The 9,995-nt window shown below is 41.4% G+C and overlaps 1 non-coding gene across 1 annotated transcript; it reads left to right on the top strand.

The window, feature by feature from the left end:
• The first annotated feature begins 9,553 nt into the window (after positions 1-9,553).
• LOC112724654 (small nucleolar RNA R71) lies at positions 9,554-9,661 on the top strand. Its single transcript, XR_003163808.1, has one exon. It is a non-coding gene; the product is annotated as a small nucleolar RNA R71 (small nucleolar RNA).
• Positions 9,662-9,995: the final 334 nt, after the last annotated feature.

Here is a 9,995-nt window from a genome sequence, read left to right as displayed (position 1 = left end):
GCCTCTAAATAAGATTTTTGTTCAGGTCCCTCAATTTCAGCCAGAAAATACCTGAAATCATAGAAAAATACACAAACTCATAGTAAAGTCCAGAAATGTGAATTTTGCATAAAAATAATAAAAACATAGTAAAAACTAACTAAATCATACTAAAAACTACCTAAAAATAATGCCAAAAAGCGTATAAATTATCCGCTCATCACAACACCAAACTTAAATTGTTGCTTGTCCCCAAGCAACTAAAAATCAAATAGGATAAAAAGAAGAGAATATACTATAAATTCCAAAATATCAATGAAGCTTAGCTCCAATTAGATGAGCGGGACTAGTAGCTTTTTGCCTCTAAATAGTTTTGGCATCTCACTTTATCCTTTGAAGTTCAGAATGGTTGGCATCTATAGGAAGTCAGAATCCAGATAGTGTTATTGATTCTCCTAGTTCACTATGTTGATTCTTGAACACAACTACTTTATGAGTCTTGGCCGTGGCCCTAAGCACTTTGTTTTCCAGTATTACCACCGGATACATAAATGCCACAGACACATAACTGGGTGAACCTTTTCAGATTGTGACTCAGCTTTGCTAGAGTCCCCAATTAGAGGTGTCCAGGGTTCTTAAGCACACTCTTTTTGCTTTGGATCACGACTTTAACCGCTCAGTCTCAAGCTTTTCACTTGACACCTTCACGCCACAAGCACATGGTTAGGGACAGCTTGGTTTAGCCGCTTAGGTCGGGATTTTATTCCTTTGGGCCCTCCTATCCATTAATGCTCAAAGCCTTGGATCCTTTTTATTTTACCCTTGCCTTTTGGTTTAAAGGGCTATTGGCTTTTTGCTCTTGCCTTTTGGTTTAAAGAGCTATTGGCTTTTTCTGCTTGCTTTTTCTTTTTCTTTTTTTTTCTTTTTTTCGCAAGCTTTTGCTTTTTCACTGCTTTTTCTTGCTTCAAGAATCAATTTTATGATTTTTCAGATTATCGATAACATTTCTCCTTTTTTGTTATTCTTTCAAGAGCCAATAATTTTAACATTCATAAACAACAAATTCAAAAGACATAGGCACTGTTCAAGCATTCATTCAGAAAGCAGAAAGTATTGTCATCACATCAAAATAATTAGACTAATCTCAAGGATGAATTCGAAATTCATGTACTTCTTGTTCTTTTGTAATTAAAGCATTTTTCATTTAAGAAAGGTGATGGATTCATAGGACATTTATAGCTTTAAGACATAGACACTTGAACACAAATGATCATGTAATAAAGACACAAACATGAATAAATATAGAGCATAGTAAACGAAAAAAAACAGAAAAATAAAGAACAAGGGAATTAAAGAACGGGTCCACCTTAGTGATGGCGGCTAGTTCTTCCTCTTGAAGATCTTATGGAGTGCTTTAGCTCCTCAATGTCTCTTCCTTGCCTTTGTTGCTCCTCCCTCATAGCTCTTTGATCTTCTCTAATTTCATAGAGGAGGATAGAATGCTCTTGTTGAGGTCCATGAGTGGGCTCTCTTGTTTGCTCCATCCTTTTCTTAGTGATGGGCTTGTGAGATGAATCTCTCCATCTCCCATGACTCGGATGTGGAAGCAATTGTCTTTCCCTTTCCTCTTTCTAGAGGTTTCTCCGGCCTTTGGTGCCATTAATGGTTATAGAAAAACAAAAAGTAATGCTTTTACCACACCAAACTTAAAAGGTTTGCTCGTCCTCGAGCAAAAGAAGAGAGAATGGAGTAGAAGAAGAAGAAATGGAGGAGATGGAGGTGAGGAGATGGTTCGGCCAAGGGGGTGTATTGTGCATGATGTGTTAAAAGGAAGGAGTGATGGTTTTGGAGGAGGAATGGAGGTGATTGGTGGAGGTTATTTTGGGAAAGAGTGTTATGAAAAGGTGGGAGAGAGAGAGAGGAAGAGGTGGGGTAGGTGGGGATCCTGAGGGGTCAAGGACTTAACATCCCTGCTCCATTTAGGCGTGTAAATTCCCTTAGAGTGCAATCCTGGCGTTTAACGCCAGACTGCTGCTTGTTTCTGGCGTTAAACGCCAGCTTTTCTCCTTTTATTGGCGTTTAACGCCAAGTTGGTGCTTGTTTCTGGCGTTTAACGCCATCTTGATGCTTCTTTCTGGCGTTTAACGCCAGCTTGATGCTTCTTTCTGGCGTTTAAATGCCAGTAAGCTCTTCCTCCAGGGTGAACTGTTTTTAATGCTGTTTTTGATTTTGCTTTGATTTTTGTGACTCCACATGATCATCATCCTAAAGAAAACATAAAATAAAAATGGAAAACAGAAAATTAACTTAGATAAGTAAAAATTGGGTTGCCTCCCAATAAGCGCTTCTTTATTGTCTTTAGTTGGACCTTACTGAGCTTTTAATCTAGTCTCAGCTTTGAGCATTCTTGCTCAACATTGCCTTCAAGAAAATGCTTGACTCTCTGTCCATTAACAATGAACTTCTTATTAGAATCAATGTCTTGAAGCTCCACATAGCCATATGGTGACACACTTGTAATCACATATGGTCCCCTCCACCGGGATTTTAGTTTCCCGGGAAATAATCTGAGCCTAGAGTTAAACAGCAGAACCTTTTGTCCTGGTTCAAAGACTCTGGATGACAGTTTCTTATAATGCCACCTTTTTGCTTTCTCCTTGTAGATTTTTGCATTTTTGAAAGCATTAAGTCTGAATTCCTCTAGCTCATTTAACTGGAGTAATCTCTTCTCTCCAGCTAACTTAGCATCCAGGTTTAGAAATCTGGTTGCCCAGTAGGCCTTATGTTCCAGTTCCAAGGGCAGATGACAGGCCTTGCCATACACAAGCTGGTATGGAGAGGTTCCTATAGGAGTCTTGAATGCTGTTCTGTATGCCCACAGAGCATCATCCAAGCTTTTTGCCCAATCCCTTCTATGGGTAATTACAGTCCATTCCAGGATTCTTTTTAGTTCTCTATTAGAGACTTCAGCTTGCCCATTTGTCTGTGGATGATATGGAGTTGTGGTGCACGAAATTGTGATGTCCAGGCTCAAACAATCCCTGGTAATGGCTCCAAAGCTTGGTGCTTTGACTTAATTCATAATTGTCACAACTTCGATACAACTAACCAGCAAGTGCACTGGGTCGTCCAAGTAATACCTTACGTGAGTAAGGGTCGAATCCCACGGAGATTGTTGGTATGAAGCAAGCTATGGTCACCTTGTAAATCTCAGTCAGGCGGATATAAAATAATCACGGAGTTTTCGAATATTAATTAATAAAATAGGGATAGAGATACTTATGTAAATCATTGGTAGGAATTTCAGATAAGCGAATGGAGATGCTTTTCGTTCCTCTGAACCTCTGCTTTCCTGCTATCTTCATCCAATCGGTCTTACTCCTTTCCATGGCTGGCTGTATGCAAGGGCATCACCGTTGTCAGTGGCTACATCCCCTCCTCTCAGTGAATAATATGCTCACGCACCCTGTCACGGCACGGCTATTCATCTGTCGGTTCTCGATCATGCTGGAATAGGATTCACCCTCCTTTTGCGTCTGTCACTAACGCCCAGCACTCGCGAGTTTGAAGCTCGTCACAGTCATTCAATCATTGAATCATACTCAGAATACCACAGACAAGGTTTAGACCTTCCGGATTCTCTTGAATGCCGCCATCATTCTAGCTTACGCCACGAAGATTCTGGTTAGGAGATCTAAGAGATACTCATTCTAGCTTAATTCATGTAGAACAGAAGTGTTTGTCAGGCACGCGTTCATAGGGGAGAATGGTGATGAGCGTCACACATAATCATCACCTTCATCACGTTCTTGGGTGCGAATGGATATCTTAGAAGCGAAATAAGAAGAATTGAATAGAAAACAGTAGTACTTTGCATTAATCTTTGAGGAACAGCAGAGCTCCACACCTTAATCTATGGAGTGCAGAAACTCTACCGTTGAAAATACATAAGTGAAAGGTCCAGGCATGGCCGAGATGGCCAGCCCCCTAAACGAGATCACAGGATCAAAATACAATCCAGGATCCCCAAGATGGTCAAAAAGACTAGTAAGAGGTCCTATTTATAATAAACTAGTCACTAGGGTTTACATGAGTAAGTAATTGATGCATAAATCCACTTCCTGGGCCCACTTGGTGTATGTTTGGGCTGAGCCTGAGTGTTGCACGTGTAGAGGCCATTTGTGGAGTTGAACGCCAGTATTTGTGCCAGTTTGGGCGTTCAACTCTGGTTTTGGATCCTTTTCTGGCGCTAGACTCCAGATTTGGGCAGAAGGCTGGCGTTGAACGCCCGTTTACGTCGTCAATTCTTAGCCAACGTATGGACTATTATACATTGCTGGAAAGCCCTGGATGTCTACTTTCCAACTCAATTGGAAGCGCGCCATTTCGAGTTCTGTAGCCCCAGAAAATCCACTTTGAGTGCAGGGAGGTCAGAATCCAACAGCATCAGCAGTCGTTTTTCAATCTCTGAATCTGATTTCTGCTCAAGTCCCTCAATTTCAGCCAGAAAATACCTGAAATCACAGAAAAACACACAAACTCATAGTAAAGTCCAGAAATGTGAATTTAACATAAAAACTAATGAAAACATCCCTAAAAGTGACTAGATCCTACTAAAAACATACTAAAAACAATGCCAAAAAGCGTATAAATTATCCGCTCATCACAACACCAAACTTAAATTGTTGCTTGTCCCCAAGCAACTGAAAATCAAATAGGATAAAAAGAAGAGAATATACTATAAATTCCAAACTATCAATGAAACATAGCTCCAATCATATGAGCGGGACTTATAGCTTTTTGCCTCTTGAATAGTTTTGGCATCTCACTTTATCCATTGAGGTTCAGAATGATTGGCATCTATAGGAACTTCAGATTTCGAATAGTGTTATTGACTCTCCTAGTTCAGTATGATGATTCTTGAACACAGCTTCTTTATGAGTCTTGGCCGTGGCCCTAAGCACTTTGTTTTCCAGTATTACCACCGGATACATAAATGCCACAGACACATAATTGGGTGAACCTTTCAGATTGTGACTCAGCTTTGCTAAAGTCCCCAATTAGAGGTGTCCAGGGTTCTTAAGCACACTCTTTGTTTTTGCTTTGGACCTTGACTTTAACCGCTCAGTCTCAAGTTTTCACTTGACACCTACACGCCACAAGCACATGGTTAGGGACAGCTTGGTTTAGCCGCTTAGACCAGGATTTTATTCCTTTAGGCCCTCCTATCCACTGATGCTCAAAGCCTTGGGATCCTTTTTATTTGCCCTTGCCTTTTGGTTTTAAGGGTTATTGGCTTTTTCTGCTTGCTTTTTCTTTTTCTTTCTATTTTATTTATTTTTTTTTCTATATTTTTTTTTCTCGCCCCCTTTTTTTTCTTTCTTTTTTTTTTCTGCAAGCTTTGTTCTTTGCTGCTTTTTCTTGCTTCAAGAATCATTTTTATGATTTTTCAGATTATCAAATAATATGTCTCCTAGTCATCATTCTTTCAAGAGCCAACATATTTAACATTCTTAAACAACAACTTCAAAAGACATATGCACTGCTCAAGCATACATTCAGAAAATAAGAAGCATTGTCACCACATCAATATAATTAGGCTAAGTTCAAGGATAAATTCGAAACTCATGTACTTCTTGTTCTTTTGAATTAAAACAGTTTTTATTTTAAGAGAGGTGATGGATTCATAGGACATTCATAACTTTAAGACAAAGTTACTAACTACTATTGATCATGTAATGAAGACACAAACATAGATAGGCACATAACATAGAAAACGAAAAAAAACAGAGAAAGCAAGAACAAGGAATGAATCCACCTTAGTGATGGTGGCGTTTCCTTCTTGAGGAACCAATGATGTCCTTGAGCTCTTCTATGTCTCTTCCTTGTCTTTGTTGCTCCTCCCTCATTGCTTTCTGTTTTCTCTTATTTCATGGAGCATGATGGAGTGCTCTTGATGTTCCACCCTTAGTTGTCCCATATTGGAACTCAATTCTCCTAAGGAGGTGTTGATTTGCTCCCAATAGTTTTGTGGAGGAAAGTGCATTTGAGGCATCTCCGGGATCTCATGGAAATGAGCTTCTTGCGCCTCTTGAGCTCCATGATTGGGCTCTCTTGCTTGCTCCATCTTTTTCTTAGTGATGGGCTTTTCCTCTTTGATGAGGATATCTCCCTCTATGTCAATCCCAGCTGAATTGCATAGGTGGCAAATGAGGTGAGGAAAGGCTAACCTTGCCATAGTGGAGGACTTGTCAGCCACCTTGTAGAGTTCTTGAGGTATAATCTCATGAACTTCCACCTCTTCTCCAATCATGATGCTATGGATCATGATGGCCCGGTCTATAGTAACTTCAGACCGGTTGCTAGTGGGAATGATTGAGCATTGAATAAACTCCAACCATCCTCTAGCTATAGGCTTGAGGTCCAATCTTCTTAGTTGAACCGGCTTGCCTTTGGAGTCAATCTTCCATTGAGCTTCTTCTACACATATGTCCATAAGGACTTGGTCCAACCTTTGATCAAAGTTGACTCTCCTTGTGTAGGGGCGTGCGTTCTCTTCCATGTATGGCAAGTTGAACGCCAACCTCACATTCTCCGGACTAAAATCTAAGTATTTCCCCCGAACCATTGTAACATAGTTCTTTGGATCCGGGTTCTTACTTTGATCATGGTTCTTGGTGATCCATGCATTGGCATAGAACTCTTGAACCATTAGGATGCCGACTTGTTGGATGGGATTTGTTAGAACTTCCCAACCTCTTCTTTGAATTTCATGTCGGATCTCCGGATACTCATTTCTTTTGAGTTTAAAAGGGACCTCAGGGATCACCTTTTTCTTGGCCACAACATCATAGAAGTGGTCTTGATGGGCTTTGGAGATGAACCTTTCCATCTCCCATGACTCGGATGTGGAAGCTTTTATCTTCCCTTTCCCTCTTCTAGAGGATTCTCCGGTCTTAGGTGCCATCAATGGTAATGGAAAAACAAAAAGCTTATGCTTTTACCACACCAAACTTAGAATATTGCTCGCCCTCGAGCAATAAACAAAAGAGTAGAAGAAGAAGAAGAAGAAATATGGAGAGGGAGAGGGAGATGTGTTTCGGCCAAGAAGGGTGTAGAGGGGTGTGTTGTGTGAATTTGATGAAGAATGGAGGGCTTTATATAGGGAAGGGAGGGGGGGTATTGGTTCGGCCATTTGGGTGGGTTTGGGTGGGAAATTAGTTTTGAATTTTGAAGGTAGGTGGAGTTTATGAGGTAGGTTTATGGGGAAGAGGAGATGGATGTGAGTGGTGAAGGGTTAGTGGGGAAGAGAGATTGAGGTGATTGGTGAGGGGTTTTTAGGGAAGAGTGTTTGTGGGGTTGTGTGAAAGAGAGTGGTGAGAAGAAGTGAGTGGAGGTAGGTGGGGATCCTGTGGGGTCCACAGATCCTGAGTGGATACTGTGGGGTCCACAGATCCTGAGGTGTTCAAGGATTTACATCCCTGCACCCATTAGGCATGTAAAAATGCCTTTGTATCCAACTCTGGGCGTTCAGCGCCAGGTTGGTGGCCATTTTGGGCGTTCAACGCCCATCTGTGTGCCATTTCTGGCGTTGAACGCCAGAACCATGCCTGTTCTGGCGTTCAGCGCCCAGAAGCTGCCCATTTTGGGCGTTCAGCGCCAGAACCATGCTCTGTTCTGGCGCTGAACGCCAGACAGATGCTCCTCCAGGGTGTGATTTTTCTTCTGCTGTTTTTGATTCCGTTTTCGATTTTTCTATTTATTTTGTGACTCCACATGATCATGAACCTAAGAAAACATGAAAAATAAGAATTAGATAAACATTGGGTTGCCTCCCAACAAGCGCTTCTTTAATGTCAATAGCTTGACAGTGGGCTCTCATGGAGCCTCACAGATGTGCAGAGCTTTGTTGAGACTCTCCAACACCAAACTTAGAGTTTGGATATGGGAGTTCAACACCAAACTTAGAGTTTGGATATGGCCTCCCAACACCAAACTTAGAGTTTGACTGTGGTGGCTCTGGTTGACTCTGCTTGGAGAGAAGCTTTTCCTGCTTCCTCTCCATGGTTGCAGAGGGAGATCCTTGAGTTTTGAATACAAGGGAGTTCTCATTCCATTGAAGGAATATTTCACCTCTGTCAACATCAATCACAGCTCTTGCTGTGGCCAGGAAAGGTCTTCCTAGGATGATATATTCATCCTCTTCCTTTCCAGTATCCAGGACTATGAAATCAGTAGGTATGTAAAGGCCCTCAACCTTTACTAATACATCTTCTACTTGTCCATAAGCCTGTCTTCTTGAGCTGTCTGCCATCTCTAGTGAGATTTTAGCAGCTTGCACCCCATAGATTCCCAATTTCTCTATTACAGAGAGGGGCATGAGGTTTATTCCTGAACCAAGGTCACACAGAGCCTTAAAGATCATGGTGCCTATGGTACAAGGGATTATGAACTTTCCAGGATCCTGTCTCTTCTGAGGCAATGTCAGTTGATCCAGATCACTTAGTTCATTGATGAACAAGGGAGGTTCAACTTCCCAAGCATCAATGCCAAATAATTTGGCATTCAGCTTCATGATTGCACCAAGAAACTTGGCAGTTTGCTCTTCAGTAACATCCTCATTCTCTTCAGAAGAAGAATATTCATCAGAGCTCATGAAGGGCATAAGGAGGTCCAATGGAATCTCTATGGTCTCTAGATGAGCCTCAGAGTCCTTTGGTTCCCCAGAGGGAAGCTCCTTATTGATCACTGGACGTCCCAGGAGGTCTTCCTCCTTGGGATTCACGTCCTCTCCTCTCCTCACAGGTTCGGCCATGGCGCTTATGTCAATGGCCTTGCACTCTCCTTTTGGATTCTCTTCTGTATTGCTTGGGAGAGTACTAGGAGGGATTTCAGTGATCCTTTTACTCAGCTGGCCCACTTGTGCTTCCAGATTTCTAATGGAAGACCTTGTTTCATTCATGAAACTTACAGTGGCCTTAGATAGATCAGAGACTAGATTTGCTAAATTAGAAGCATTTTGTTCAGAGTTCTCTGTCTGTTGCTGAGTTGATGATGGAAAAGGCTTGCTATTGCTAAACCTGTTTCTTCCACCATTATTAAAGCCTTGTTGAGGCCTTTGATCCTTCCATGAGAAATTTGGATGATTTCTCCATGTTGAGTTATAGGTGTTTCCATAAGATTCACCTAAGTAATTTACCTCTGCTATTGCAGGGTTCTCAGGATCATAGGCTTCTTCTTCAGAAGATGCCTCTTGAGTACTGTTGGATGCAGCTTGCATTCCATGCAGACTCTGAGAAATCATATTGACTTGCTGAGTCAATATTTTGTTCTGAGCCAATATGGCATTCAGAGTATCAACTTCAAGAACTCCCTTCTTCATAGGCGTCCCATTGCTTACAGGATTCCTTTCAGAAGTGTACATGAACTGGTTATTAGCAACCATGTCAATGAGTTCTTGAGCTTCTGCAGGCATTTTCTTTAGGTGAATGGATCCACCTGTAGAGGTGTCCAGTGACATCTTTGATAGCTCAGATAAACCATCATAGAATATATCCAGGATGGTCCATTCTGAAAGCATGTCAGAAGGACACTTTTTGGTCAACTGTTTGTATCTTTCCCAAGCTTCATAGAGGGATTCACCTTCTTTCTGTCTGAAGGTTTGAACATCAGCTCTAAGCTTGCTCAGCTTTTGAGGAGGAAAGTACTTGGCTAAGAAAGCCGTGACCAGCTTATCCCAAGAGTTCAGGCTGTCTTTGGGTTGAGAATCCAACCATAATCTAGCTCTGTCTCTTACAGGAAAAGGGAAAAGCATGAGCCTGTAGACTTCAGGATCTACTCCATTAGTCTTAACAGTATCACATATCTGCAAGAATTCAGTTAAGAACTGAAAAGGATCTTCAGATGGAAGTCCATGAAACTTGCAGTTCTGCTGCATCAGAGAAACTAATTGAGGTTTCAGCTCAAAGTTGTTTGTTCCAATGGCAGGAATGGAGATGCTTCTTCCATGTAAATTG

This window comes from Arachis hypogaea, chromosome 11 (genome assembly GCF_003086295.3).
Source record: "Arachis hypogaea cultivar Tifrunner chromosome 11, arahy.Tifrunner.gnm2.J5K5, whole genome shotgun sequence".
NCBI lineage: Eukaryota > Viridiplantae > Streptophyta > Magnoliopsida > Fabales > Fabaceae > Arachis > Arachis hypogaea.
Note: the sequence above shows the minus strand (reverse complement) of the source record. Positions and strands in the feature narration are given on the sequence as shown.